At 36.8% G+C, this 15,376-nt stretch overlaps 1 pseudogene; it reads left to right on the top strand.

Annotated features, from left to right (window-relative positions):
• LOC131403107 (uncharacterized) overlaps positions 1–15,376 on the top strand; it is an 89,210-nt pseudogene that overhangs the window by 44,380 nt on the left and 29,454 nt on the right.

Below are 15,376 nucleotides of genomic sequence, written 5' to 3'. Positions count from 1 at the left end.
AAATTAACATTTGTCTGCTGCAACCCATTTGTTACCACCTTTACATACAATTTGAGATTACAAAGAAAGTCAAATTATTAGAAACTATCTATACAACAAAACTCACAGCATACCAAATGTTCGAGGCACGTTATGAAATATCTCAGTCCATTATTGATCAGATACTATTTTATTAAGAAAATTTATAATAATGTGTTAGAAAAGACAGTCACTGGCAGAGGAGACCCAAGTCAGACTTTAACTCACTTTGTGGCCTTGAGTAAGTCAATTTAAGTTTCAATCACATTCTCTGGTCGTATTATAGTACCTGTCCAGTCTAATTTGCAGGATGGTTCTGAGGATCAAATGAAATTCACGTGAAAAGATATTGAAAAGTCAAAAGCATTATGCAAGTCATAGGTGTTAGTCACAGACTATATTCAGTTGAGTTACGAAATTTTCAGAGAAAAGCTACAAACTAGATATAAACTGTATTAGAGACCCAGAAAAGTATTCCCTCATTCTTGAATGGATAAACTCTTGGCTTCTGGGTGATAATAAATAGAGTAAGGCGAACATCAATTGGAGGACACTTCTAATAAAACAATTGCAGGCATGATACAGGAGCCAGAGGCACAGTACTTAGGACCAGAGGCATTGCTCTGTCCCTCTGGGAACACATGCAGTCCACAGTGGCACAGGATTTTGACAGAGAATAATGAGATTGCTTGTGTATAGAGTCCTGCTGCATATGTGACATTTCTGTTCATTACTCACTCACTGGGTAGGTTTGATTACTGCTGTGGCCAGATAGTCTGGGAAAGAAAAAGGAAATAGATGGGCCAAAGACCTTTGATATATTAGAGTACAATAAATGACAGCAGAAAGTAAACAGCTATCTGAGGGGGCTGGGATAAGAAGTGGTTAGCACACGCCCTGACAAGCTCTGCGGCTGCTTGATGAATTTCACAGTGGCCTTTTCAGAAAGGCAGAGAGTTCATTTCCTGGAGGAATAAAATATTTTCACACAGTTTTCTCCACAGAACAGTTAGATAATTAGGAGGGATGATACAGGTCAATCATATATAAATACTAATGATAGCCATTAATTAATAGTAGCTCAGGACTTCATGTTTATTCTTATTTAATCATTACGACAATCCATATAGGTATCATAATCTTCATTTTAGAGCTGAGAGAGTTTAAATACCTAGACCAGGGTTGCACAGCGTGTAGGTGGTGGATTAGAATTCAGATCTAGATGATTCTAATTCTAGATGTCATGTTCTTTGCCTGCATCTCTGATTCCCAAACACCAATCCTTGATCAGTGTTTCTTCATGTCAAAATTTTCCTTGGTTTACTGAACATCTTTCAGAGAAATGCATGACTCTATGTTTGATAAATCTTTGTGACAAAATTGAAAGTTGGATATTCTATGTCTGTTCTTTCTTATTATATTGTAAATTTCTGCTTCATGAAATTCAAACATTTTTACACCATACTGACACCATGAGTAAACAAATAAACAAAACTTAAATGCTTATAAAAATTGAATCTCTGAAAAATATTACTTCTAGGGGCCACGTTATTCTTTTATACACAAATGTTTAAGTCACTCATACTCTTAAATGTACTAAAACGATAAATATGCCAAGAGGACATGAGAAAAACTCAGTGTTAAGCGTTAAGCTTCCTTTAAAACTATTGATGTTTACAGCATTTGCTGTTACAGTAAAACGCTCGTTAATTGTGATGCCTAGAACGCACCTGCAACACGTAGACATCCTTTGAGGAGGCACTTTCCCTTCCCCTTTGAGCGTGCACATGGCATTTCCTAGGGTTCTTTCCGTGAATTCTCCTTTGTGTGCTGTCACTGAGGCTTTCATCCAATTCGTGGCTGAAAATATTAAAGTGGTTGCTTAGAAACGCTGAAGTGGGAAATTTATGAGTTTTCAGAAGGTTGCATTGACGTGTAGGGGTAGCATATGGTGATCTGACATGTTTTGTTCCCTAGCCAAGGAGAGGAGTAGCCTTCTGTGATCTCTCTAATTATTTCATGGCACTTTAAGATGCCAAGCTGAATTTAGAAAACAGCAAGGCATTAGGGCTAAGGAAAAATAGAGTGTAATTTTTGTTTCCGGTACTTATGACGGAAGTATTTGTTGTTCATTTTTTAAAATTGATTGGAATGTTTTTAGAAATCTAAAAGCAGAGGATAAATTTTATCCAAAGGATAGAATCAAAAGCTCATTATTTTGGCTGAAATAGAAACAAAGCAAGAATGCTAATGTGGAAAGAAAAAAAGACAACAACGAAATGCAGATATTTCATAAGGAAGAGTTATGGTCTTAGAAAATTTTAACATATCAAAATCCATTTAATAATATATACTGGGAGAGAATTCAAATTTTTTTTCCAACAACTCAAGAGGAGTTGGATATTAGGAGACAGAATCAGGGAAGACAAATACAAATAAGAAATTAATATATGATTAAGGAATTGAAACCCTAGTAATGCATAGGTGTTAATTTGTGTTATGGCACCAACTTGGTCTTGGGGGAAACATCATGAAAATTTTGGATGAACGAAATGAAATGAATAATTCATTCATTTTCTCATTCTAAAAATGTTCACCACAAGCCAACTATTTCAGGAAAGATGTTAGGCTCTAGGGATAAAAAGAAGAGAAAGACATGGACTTTCCCCTCATAAAACTTCTAGTTGCTGAGACACAGGCATATAAGTCAATGTGGAACCCTATATGGAATGTATAATAATACAAATGTGCCATGGGGCTTTGTGAACATAGGGGGCTACAATATGGTCATGGAAAATTAGGAAGACATAAGGGTGGGCTAATTACCATAATAATTCTAAACTATTGTGGTTTAACACAGTAGGACTTTCTCTAGCTCATGTATTTCTATATATTTGATATACTTGGTGGGGCCCCTCTCAATTGGTGTTTTAAATGCTCCCATCCTATGGCTCTGGCATCTCCTAGGGCCTCAGAGTCCACTGCTGGATCCTGTGCATCAGGCAGGAAACAGGGGACAAGAAGGCCTGTAGGTCTTTTTTTTTTTTTTTATAGGCTAGGCCTGGAAGTGGGACATAGTCTATTGACCACAGCTTAGTCACATGGCTGCATCTAACCTCAAGGGAAGCTGTGAATTAGGAGGAATAAAAACAAGTTTGTTGACTAATTGCTTATGACAGCTTATGGGAGAGGATTTCATCTCAACTGAACTTTAAAGATGTGAATCTGGCATTCAGATGAAGAAGATTGGGTAAGAACATTCCAGAAGGAGGGAAAAACGTGATAAAAGACATAGATGTAAAAAACTTAAGGGACATTTTAAAGACCAGTGTTGTTGGAGTATAAATTGCAGGTCCTGATTAATGAGAGATGAAGCTCCACTGCTGATGTTTTTTCCTGTTACACTTTCCATGTATATCCAGTTGCCTACATGACATTTATCCTCTGATGACTCAAAGGCTTATCAAATTCAACCTGTACTAAACCAACTCCAGGATCTTCTACTCCACTTCTTGGTCTTTGCCCTGGCCCCCTTCAAACCTTCTCCTCCCTCATCCTATCACAGAAATAAAAAATTGGGATAGACTGATGGTTGCCTGAGATAGGGGGTAGGAGGTGGGCTAAATGAGTGAAGGGGGTCCAAATGTACAATTTCCAGTTATAAAATGAATAAGCCATGGGGATGTAATGTACAGGGTGGTGACTATAGTTAATAATACTGTATTGCGTATTTGAAAGTAGCTAGGAGAGTGGATCTTGAAAGTTATCACGAGAAAAGAAATTTTGTAACTATGTATGGTGATGGACGTTAACTGGGCTTATTGTGGTGATCATTTTGCAATATTGAATCATTACGTTGTATACTTGAAACTAATAATGTTATGTCAATTATACCTCAATAAAAATAAATTTTAAAACATTGGAAATGATCCTTGACATCTCCCTTCCCTAATTCCACAAAACTAATCTATCACTAAATCTTACATATGTTAAATTCAAAGTTTTCTTGAATATGTTCATTTTTCTCTATTTCCACTCTACCACTCAGCTCCAAACTAACATCATCCATTGCTAGATCTATCACAATAGGGACCTAACTCATCTCTACTCTTGCCATCCATTTTTTCCTCTGTTCAGTCTGTTATACACAGTGATACATTAGAAACCAGGCCCATTACCAGCAAAATGACTTGCATTTATTTGGTGCTCACAAAGTACTAGGCATTGTTCTACATAAATTGCATTGATAGTCTTATTTAGTCCCCACGTAGTTACATATAGTAGCGTCTATTCCCATTTCATTTTATAAATGTAAAAACTGGGGTTTGGAAGGTTTAGGTCATTTGCCCAAGTTCATACACCTATTAGGTCTGATTAACTTTAAAATTTAGGTGGTCTGTTTCCCGAGCCTATGTCCTAAATCACCATGCTAAATTTTCTCTCAGTGCAGACGTTTAAAAGATTTATTTATTGAGTAAATGAATAAGTGAAGAAAAAGTGGCAGATTGACAAGTGCCACATATAATGGAGGGTCATGTTAACACATTTTATCTTGTCCATGTGGTGGAAAGGAATGGTTACCTTTTTTTAAGAAAGCAATGATATAGATCTAGAGATTTGAAAGGTGTCTTCATTACATGCATGGAAAATGGAATGGAAGGGGGAAGGTTTCAAGGCAGAGAGTAATTTCATTAGAGTATGAAAGAAATGGGCAAGGGGAATAAGGACAAAATTATATCAGAAAAGGTTAGAGATTCTTTCAAGTTCTTGATGGCATATTCCCTCTTTGTCTCCTTCGTAGTCTCTTTCCTTCCCCAATATACTACTTGGTCCAAATGCAACATTAATTGTATCTTTCAAAAACAAGTTCAGTGTTGACAGACTTTCTAATGGTGAAATGAGGCATCGTATGTAGAGTGACGACCCAACACAGTTCTTCAAGAAAATGAAATTCTTTCCTTCACCTTCTTCACATTCCCTCCTCAAATGACCTGGATGCGAGAGAGAAATGAGTGTAAAGTTACCACAGACTTGAGCTTAGAAGAATAAGCAGTCACAAAAGTATTAGAAGATAAGGATAAAGTGTCCAAGCTTGGAGAACTTTATTTTCTTGATTTTAGAAGATGGAAAAGTCAGTGAATGTATTTTAATTTTGCCTAAGTTTTGCTTATTCTGCTTAATTCTGGTCAGAGCTAATGGTTTCAAATGATCCCAAATGGCTCTAAAATTTGGTTAAATATAAGCATACATGCAAATGAGAATAGAAGAGTATGCAGTTTTAACTATTTATGTAAATGATTTCAAATAGACATAGCATTTGAAATCTCTCTTTCCCTCTGTGTGTGTGTGTTTGCGTGCGTGAATGTGTGTATGTGTACCAATAATCAAAATGAATTTCTTAAACAGAATCTATCTTGGGATATTTATTTTGATTAATGTGATATGACAATGTATCAGAGTAAATAACGTGGTAAAATATGTTGGGCTAAATTTCTAGTTTCTACTTTTTTTTTTTTGTGAGGAAGACTAGCCCTGAGGTAACATCCGGTGCCAATTCTCCCCTTTTTTCTTGAGGAAGATTGGCCCTGGGCTAACATTCATGCCCATCGTCCTCTACTTTATATGGGACGCCGGCACAGCATGGCTTGACAAGTGGTGCGTTGGTGTGAGCCCAGGATCCAAACCTGCAAACCCCGGGCCACCGAAGTGGGTCGCGCGCACTTAACTGCTTGCGCCACTGGGCCGGCCCCTCTAGTTTCTACTTTAAATGCCACAAATCTATTCCTGTAAATAGGATTTGGGATAAGATAGAAAGCCTAATGTATAACAAGCATATTCAATGAATACATCAGACATGTAATCACAAAAAATGCTAAAGACACAGGTTCTGCAAAATGTTATGCATTTTTGCTGACCATGTAGGACCTGCATTTTCTGAAAATATAGAGTTCCTCTGTGTGTTATTTAACTTTCAAAGCAATGAATTACAAGGACTAGGGTTATAGAATGAATTCTTCATAGTAGAGAATCTGGGAAGTGACAAAGAAGGAGAGAATGGCAAATGGGAAGGGAGATTTCCTCTATGTTCCTCTCTCTGTAAATGCATATTTCTAGTGCAGGAAGACCACTTAGCTGAATAATTTATAATTATTCTGTTAGCATGAAGTTCATCAGAGAAAAATAAATGAAAATAAAACTCGCATGCACTATTACAATTCTTTCTCTGTTTTTTGTGTTGACTTTTTTTTTTTTCAGGGAAAGATTTGCCCTGAGCTAACATCTGTTGCCAGTCTTCCTTTTTTTTTAACTCCTGAAAGCCCTAGTACATAATTGTATATTCTATTTGTAGGTTCTTTTCATTCTTCTGTGTGAGCCACTCCCACACCATGGCAACTGACAGATGGGTGGTGTGGTTCTGCAGCTGGGACACGAATCTGGGCCGTTGAGGCAGAGAGCACAGAACTTTAACCACTAGGCTATCAGGGCTGGCTCTGTATTGACTTTTGATACTTGTATTTTTCTCTCTAATTTTAGATGATTTATCCGCTATTAATAACATATCAGTAAATTCCGATAATTTAAATATTTTAATAATTATCCTGTAGAGAAGGAAGAACTAGTCCTCTACCCTCTAACTTCTTCTGGCTGATCTAAGAGTTAAAGAATTAAATCGACAAAAGACAGAATAACAGTGGAAAATCAAACAAAGTTTAGTAACATGTATACATGGGAGAAACCCAGGAAAACTGAGTAACTCACCAAAATGGCTGAAGCCACCACCTTAAATACCATCTTTAGTTAAAGACAATGGAGGATCTTGGGGGTAGTGGTTTGGGACATCAAAGGGGAGGAAGGCAATCCATATGAGGTGAAAAAGCAAAAGTTTGGTAAACAAATGTTTGCCATACCTTGCAGAGACAACGGAACATGGAGAGGACTTTGATTCAACGCACCTTGCTAGGTTCCTCCCTGTCCATCACACCTAGTTCATACTATACTATAGTTCCTTATGGTATTAGTTCCTTCCCAGAACAGACATTCCATCTTAAATTCTTTTAGCAGTTAGGGGGAAGGTCAAATTTCTTTCCGAGTCTTTTGTTCTTAAAAATAATCAAGCCAAAGAGACACACTTTGGGGTGGCAAATTCTGGTCCCCCACATTCCCAACACGAATGTGATTAAGAACAAATATAAATAAAATAAGAGAATCATGATAGTTTCTTATGTGAGAAAAGTAAGTGAAAAGAAATTAATGTTTGGACCTTTGTCACTGAATAATAATAATAATCAATTTGGGGGGTGGGGGTGGGTGAAATGGGTGAAGGGAGTCAAAAGGTACAAACTTCCAGCTATATATAAAATAAATAAGTCCTGGGGTGTAATGTACAGCATGGTGACTATAGTTAATAATATTGTATTGTATATTTAAAAGCTGCTAAGAGAGTAGATCTTAAAAGTCCTCAACAGAAGAAGAAAAAATTTTGTAACTGTGTGTCCTAATGAGCGTTAACTAGAGTTACTGTGGTGCTCATTTCGCAATACATACAAATATCTAATCATTATGTTGTACACTTGAAACTAATATAATGTTATATGTCAATTGTATCTCAATAAAAAATAATAAAATAATATTACGATCCACAAAGCAAAGTCAATTGGAGTTGTCAAGAACTTTAACATTTTTAGATGTTATCTGAAACATTTAGAGAGGAAATGACATAATGTCTGGGATTTGTTTTAAAACATACCAACAGACAAATATAAAAGAAAAACGGGAGAATAAACGAAACCGTTATAAAAAATGTTGATTGGTGTTGAAGCTTAATGTTGACTTTGTTATATTTTTTCTATGTTTGAAAAATTTTACATTGAAATTAAAAAAATAAAGTTAAAATAAAGCTCTTCAGCAATGTTAGGTTGCATAATCATCCATCAATATATGTACGGCAATAAGGTAAATGTTGTTGATGACAAATATATCAAAATTGGAAGAGTATGCTAGAAAAGAAAGAGCAAAACTTTAGATGGAAACAGACCTGGATGTGATTGCTTCCTTTTATCTTTGCCTACCAAGTGACTTTGGGTAAGGTCAGAGTTACAATTTTCCCTTATATAAAATAAATATAATATTTTTTTGCAAGGCTAGAATGCGATGGTCTTTGCAAATGGCTAACAAAATGAGTGGAATGTATATTAAACTCTATAAATGCTTCTCATAGTAATTGTTCATGATGATGATGACAATGTTGATATTGTTAACACTCTAATTTCAGAAATCTCATTTGGTCTTGGTTTAAAAATCTATTAGGTCAAATGACTCTAATGATCAAATGATCTAACATTTGGTCTTAACTCTATTGGCATTGATGTCTCCAGAAAAGGAATCATTTCACAGATCTTTCCACAAGAGATAAAGGTCTCAAATAGTCTTTCGTTCAACAAATATTTATTGAGCTTCTACTATACACAGGTCCTGCTCTAAGAGTTGGGAAGAAAGCACTAAACAAGATACACGATGCCTCTGTCCTCAAGTGATTAATATGCTAGTAGGAACATGGCATTATGATTGAAAACATAAAAATTCAATCACTTGAAGTATTGAAATATACAAAATTAAATAAATTTCAATCATTGCAACATGATTGATAACATATAAATATTAGTTATAATCAATGCAGAAGCATTGGGTGGAAAAATTTCAATACCATCAAATTCATACCAAAATCAACATTCACAACTAAAAGGGAGATTCACTACATTTTTCTAAATATCATAACCAATCCAACCCATTTTTGGTTTATTTCTTCAACATTTTCTTATTACATGTTCTATTATGTATTTTCTGCATGTGCCATAAAATAAATAAAGCAAAATATTTATAAAATATGATAAATTTTAGTTATTTGGTAAAAGTGAGTCACTTTATTTCTATTATTTACGTTCTAATCTTACCCATAATTTCCTTATAAATATTGCTGTATGTGTTCAAAAAACCTAAATACATGGCATAATTTTGAAGATATGTATAATTTTAAATCATGTGTTTAAATGAAACTACTGGATATTTACCAGTAAATTATTAAACAGAATAATAGGAATAATGGTTTATTTCCTCCCCCATATGTAGTAAAGTTATATAGACAGGCAAATCATCAGTAGGACTGAAAATCTCTGTGCTATCATTTTCAAATTTCTGTGACAAAATTGCTCAATTTCTTTAGCCCAGTTTATGCGGCAGCATTTCTAGAGTAATAAGGCAGGCAATTATTTAAAAGTCTGACCTGTGGTACATTTATTATGTTATGAATGTAACCTACTTATAATGTGACTCTTTCTTTTACTTCCCATTAAGTAATTTCTCCCTACCTTCACCCTAATTTTAAGAAAACCACCAGATTTTCTGTTTTGAAAGAAAGTGTCACATAATTAAAAAATTATATGCCTGAAAGAAAAACATAAAAATACTCTCATATCATATTTATTTTCAACTTGCATTATGATTATTAGAATGTTATGAGCCTAATTAACATCTTTCTCTACATTAACTTTTATCTTTATAAGTACAATTGTTACTGTAGGTCTTTGTCATTGTGGGCAGCTATTTATTTTTAAAATTTAAATAGATATCATGATGATCTTGGCAATGTTGACAAATCAAGGATTTTCTGTCTTTGGTGACTTACAGGAGCCTTTTCTAAAAATATTAGTAAAAGCTTTAGCCATCTGAGCAGGTAACCTTAACTTATTATAACAGCTGGAAATACAATTTGGATCCAACTATTCTTTGATAAACTAGTGAGTTTTGCATTATCATACCTGTATCATGGCTAAAATTTTAAAAACAAAAGCTAGAAGATCTCTGCACCTGTCTATATGTTTATGTATGTCTATATATGTAAGTTATAGATGTGTGATATTTTTCTATCTCTGGATGATATATTGCCAAAATTAATTTGTAAAGAGCTCTATTTAATTGGCTCAAAGACAATCATGTATATAAATCAAGTATAGTCTCAGAAATATAGAAACTAACCCAAAAGTTTTTCAAGTTCATGTGATCTAGGATAATCTTCACTAAATAAGAGCTAGTTTAAGTTTGTTGGTTTAATTAAAACAGGCATGTCTGTAGAGTTAACAGCATTAAATACTTTTATTCTGCCTATCAGGTTCTGAATATCAGCTTCCAATATGGCCAACTTCTGACCATAGAGCTGCTTAAAAAAAAAATCCTTTTAAATATTCTTATCAAGTTTCAGCCAGGAGAAACAGTAAATGTTCTTGACAGTATTGAACAATACCATGGGGACAAGAGGCATCTCTAAAGAGAGTGTAAAAGATACTGTCCTCCCAAGACCCAGAGCCACTCCCAAAGACAACCAAAAGAAAGACTTAGATGATTCCCCTGAGAGCTGGCAACAGTCAGCAGGACCATCGCAGCAAATGGAGTGCAATTTACACTTATTTACAGCCATATCTAGCCACAAATGGGGTGCCACTTACATCTCTGTTCATATTTTGGGGGCCCCCAACCTGATGGTTGCCAAGCCAAGTTCTCAGGACACAAAATGAGACAAACAAGAAGGAAATAGCTGTCCCTGGGAAAGAAAGGACTGATAACCAATGTTTTTCCTGCCAATCTGAATTTGGAAAGGAAGGGACAGCATAAAATTTTACCTTCCTCTCTCGACCAGTCACCACAGACAAAGATCAGGAGAGCTGACTGGTATGAATTCTTACCCTTTGCCAGTTTCTGCCAGTTTTCCCAGGATGCCACCTGCAGGCTTAGGAGCGAGTAGGGTGTCCCAGTGGGTCTCATCCAGGTCACCAGAAACTGTAGAAGAGGGAAAATAATTTTCCCTGTACCCCCTCCAGGGCACTTGTAAATGGATAAGCTTACCTAAGATGGTTAAAAGTTCTCCACTGTGGCCACTGTAATTCAAGAAGATCTTTGGTGAGGATAACTTACTCATTCAGTATTAAAACAAAATTTTATTCACCTGAGGCCTCACACTGGCCCCAGTCTAGTTCAAGTTGGACCCAGTCCCACCCCAAATCCAGTCTGGTTTCTAAATAGGACCCAGTCTGACTCCGGACCCAGTCCAGTTTTTAACTCGGATCCACTCTGACTCCAGCCAGTTTCTAGACCCAGTCCAGGAAAAAAAAAAAAGCTCAAATGAAGTCTGAAAGCTTATAACAAAAAAGCAGTGGAGGTAGGATCCAGGATCCGAGCGGGACTTGCCCGTGCCCTCCAGGGGCAGCAAGAAAGCAGTGACCTCAAGGGGCTTAACAGGGTCCCACACCTTGTTGCTCAGCGTGCCTAGGGGCCACCGGGAGTCTCCTTTGCTTTCCTCTTCTGACACCAAAACTGTTCAAAGATAATCTGAGGCATATTAAAACATTAAGAGTTCACTTGAGTAAAAATCGATTCAAATCAGGTAGTGTCAAACCAGAAGTGCTTAGGAGTGCTCCCTGGTGGGACAGTTCTTCGCTTTACTGTGGGCTCCCAAAAATGAAGAGGTGATTATAAAACATATGGAATAATCAATTCATAAAATATTCACTGAGTGACAGGTGCCAGCCTTAAGCCTGGAGCCGAGGATTTAAAGACGAATGAGGAAGTCTTTGCCCTTCTATAGCTTACAGTGTGGTGGAGAGTTTGTAGGACTTCAAGTGGACGGTCAAAAGTGAATTAGGGGAAAAGCAGAGACCGGAAATCCTGCCCCATCTCTCAGGCTGGGCAGCACGTGGTACAGCTGCATGTGTGACGTTTTCTTTCTATTAGCTCACAAATGGTGAAGCCCTCTGCCCTTTCTGAAGGACGAAACTATTCTGAATGCCTGCGCCCAACTCCATTTCACTCTTGGCTTAAATTGTTTTAGGAGGACATCTCTCTTTCCTAAACTATCCTTCATGCCGGGAAAGGACTAAAAGCCCTGCTGATGCCGGGTAGCCAGAAATTCAGGGAAAAAGTAAAACAAGATTTTGTTGATTGAGCACTAGGAAAGTCGCATGCGCCTCAGAGCACGGGCCAGCTGCTCAAGTTCCGGCAAGGCTCGCAATGACCCACGTGCCTGAGTTGGCTGGCGCTGACTGGACTTTTCCTCACGGCATGGCTGGGACTAGAACAGATTTGTGTGTGTGTGTGTGTTTTAAATTGGTGTGTGTACTAAAAGTCATGAAAAAGTTCAAATATATGTACAAAAAATTCTAAAGAAGCCCATGAATGCAATTAGAAAATTTCCCCTGTACAGATGTATATATTAGCTCTTTCAGTAATTACCTTCAAAAGAACTATATAAGAGAAAAGATTGGGTAAAATACAGTTAATAGCTTCTCCCACCACTCAAATCGAATGTCGAAATAACAAAGAAATTAAGAACTGGCGTGGATAACTGTCCTTCTTTATGGCAGTCCATAAGCCACATCTGGAGGACAGAAGGCTCTCCAGTGAACACCCTCCCACTCGTGCCCCTTCATCACACTGTGTGAACACAGAGACCTTTCAAAGCAATGAGTGGAAAAAGTGGGCCCATTAGTTGAGAAACTGAATAGGTGATGTTTTATTTTTCTTTACCGTTAAATGTAAATTAAGGTAAAACTGAAGTAGAGTCATTACCATTTATACAAACAGTATCTATAATAAAGTATCAATTTTAGAATGGCCAGGAGGATCTTGCAGATGAAATGAGCACTGGACCACACATGACAAAGACTCCTATGTACACTCAGGTGTATGAATAAATTTAGCACCTACTTTCAATTTGACATTCTTATAAGACTTAGAAAGAATAAAGTAGGTCCCATCAATATGAAAATTAAAAAAAAATCAGTTGTGAGTTTCCATTAATGTGCAGCAAAACTCAAACTAAATATTTTATATTTTATTTAAATGAACCCTCCCATTTGCAAATTTTTTACAAAGAATTATGTTCAAGAATACAAAGAAAAACAGGAACTGATAAAAGTATCAAACACTGCCTAGCAGATCTGAAGTATTTCTTCATATAATTAAACTACTAATTGGCAGTACAACTAAATTATGTTTCTGACTAAATGGGCTTCAATTTTTTTCCATTTAACATCAAGGCAATAGTGAGTTAAAGTGTGCAAACTTCTCGGAGTTCTCAGAAGTGCAATGTCAATATAATCATGATAAGAATAATCATTAATATTTTAATATCACTAAGTGTCTTGCTGTAAACTGATCCTTAGTTATTGACTTGACTAATGATACTCGCTGGTAATTTTTTTAAATCAAACATCTTAGACATGGCGATCTTCTCTTGTAGTTTTCAATACAATTGAAGCTGGGTCATAAAATTTAGCTCACACTGTACTCAAATGTGCTGAGAAAAATTTAATTTATTTATTTTGTTTTTAAGCTAATTTGGATTTCTTCATGGGAGGAAGGATAAATAAACGCCCAACCAGTTTTAACCTTTTCCAATGCAATACGATAATCAGCCTCGTCATGCAGTGAACAAGCCATCCGCTTGCCTCCTCCTCTCTTCCTCCAATAGCACACAGGTACATGAACCAATAGAAGCGGCTTGTATGATTGTGACATCAGAGGGAACTGCCAATCCAGGAGCCATGTGGTGTCCTTGTGGTGTCCTTTGGTAAGTGGTCATCTCCCTTGTCTGCTGGCTGCTAGGGACCTGTTGGGGCCAAAGTCTGGGGAGCAGAAGTTAGGGACACACATATCACTTTCTTGCTTTCCTCCATTCTTCTTACCAACCCGCAGGGTAGAGACAGCACAGTCTCTCCTTTTACTTTCTTTACATTCTCCGCCTTCTACTATCAAGCAGCAAGGCCTCTGCCTTCTAGGTCCTAGGTGGAAGAGCTAACAGCCCTTCTAAAGGAGATCTCTCAACACTAAGAGCTGGAAACACCAGTCTTGGGCTTCCCTACGTGACAGAAGGCAAGGTGGCCACCAGGACACTCGAGGAAAAAAACCTTAATACAGTAGGCTCATTGTACAGCTATTATAGTTTCAGAGTAATTCCATCTGCCTCCCAGAAATGAATATTAATATATTTTTTCTCTTTTCATTCCTCCTGTAAGAAATTCTGTTCTCCTTCTGGACAGAAGATGCCTCATGCTAACAAAGTGAAAGTCAAGTACACAGAGAAGTAAAAGAGAAAGCACATTAATGTTTTTCTCATTAACTCTTGATATCATACAATCTTTGAGGTTTTTTTTGAACGCGGTTGAGTTGTGAGGTATTCTATTTTGAAAATGTGATAAAATGCATAATTGACTCAAGCTATAATGGTAAATGTGTATGGACTCATTTTCCTGTGCAACTCATGTCTCTGAAGACGATATTCTTTATTATGTAATTCAAATTAGTTGTTCTATCTTCTTTGGGGGCACCTCTTCCTCTCCTAATTTTCCCCTTTTAGTTTTCCCCTTTTGCTTGAAGTTTTGAAGTCTACGTTAGTTTCTCTGCTTTTCATACTCTCTCTCACCTAGGTTAGCATTAAAGAACCCAGTGAAATTTCCTCCCCCTTTACTCACCCTCCTTTCTGGCATTCTATTTTTAATTTATTCAAGTGAATGTGTTGACATTTATTACTTACAGTGTCCTGCTCTCTGTACCATGCTCTGGTTCGGGATTTTGTTTTTCACATACTTGCAAAGTTCTCCCTGCTTCTAGTCATCAATCCATGTTATGTAACTCTACAAAATCTATTTTTAATCTCACTTTCTCCAGGAAGAATTCACTGATTAATACTAGTCCTTTGTGATGTTTTGTTGTTGTTAGTGCTGTGGAGTCCATTCTGACTCTGAGCGACCCTGTATACAGCAGAGTGGACCCTGCCCGGTCTTTTTGCGCTATCCTCTCACCTTCTGGTGCTATATGAGACACTGCTCTACCGCTATTCACAGAGATTTCATGGCCAATTTTTTCAGAAGTGGGTGGCCAGGTCCTTCTTTCCAATCTGTCTTAGTCAAAAAGCTCCGCTGAAACCCGTCCACCATGGTTGACACTGTTGGTATTTGAAATCCTGATGGCACAGCTTTCAGCATCACAGTAACAGGCAGCTGCCACAGTATGACAACTGAGAGACGCGTGGTGTGGTTCCCTGACTGGGAAACGAACCCGGGCTGTGGCAGTGAGAGCATGGGATCGTAACCACTAGATCACCAGATTGTGATCTTACTTTTACACTATTGGTCTGTATCACCTATTTGAATCATTATTTATTATGGAAGGTAAGATTCAATTTTAATAATTTTGATGAAATATTTTTTAATCAGTCACATTAAGACTGATTTTCACAGTTTACACAGAGAGATATTATTTGCATAGTGGTTGCATTCCTACTAAATACAGTTCCCATTAAAAAATGTCC

This window comes from Diceros bicornis, unplaced genomic scaffold, assembly GCF_020826845.1.
Source record: "Diceros bicornis minor isolate mBicDic1 unplaced genomic scaffold, mDicBic1.mat.cur scaffold_55_ctg1, whole genome shotgun sequence".
NCBI lineage: Eukaryota > Metazoa > Chordata > Mammalia > Perissodactyla > Rhinocerotidae > Diceros > Diceros bicornis.
This window is presented reverse-complemented; position numbering and strand designations above follow the sequence as displayed.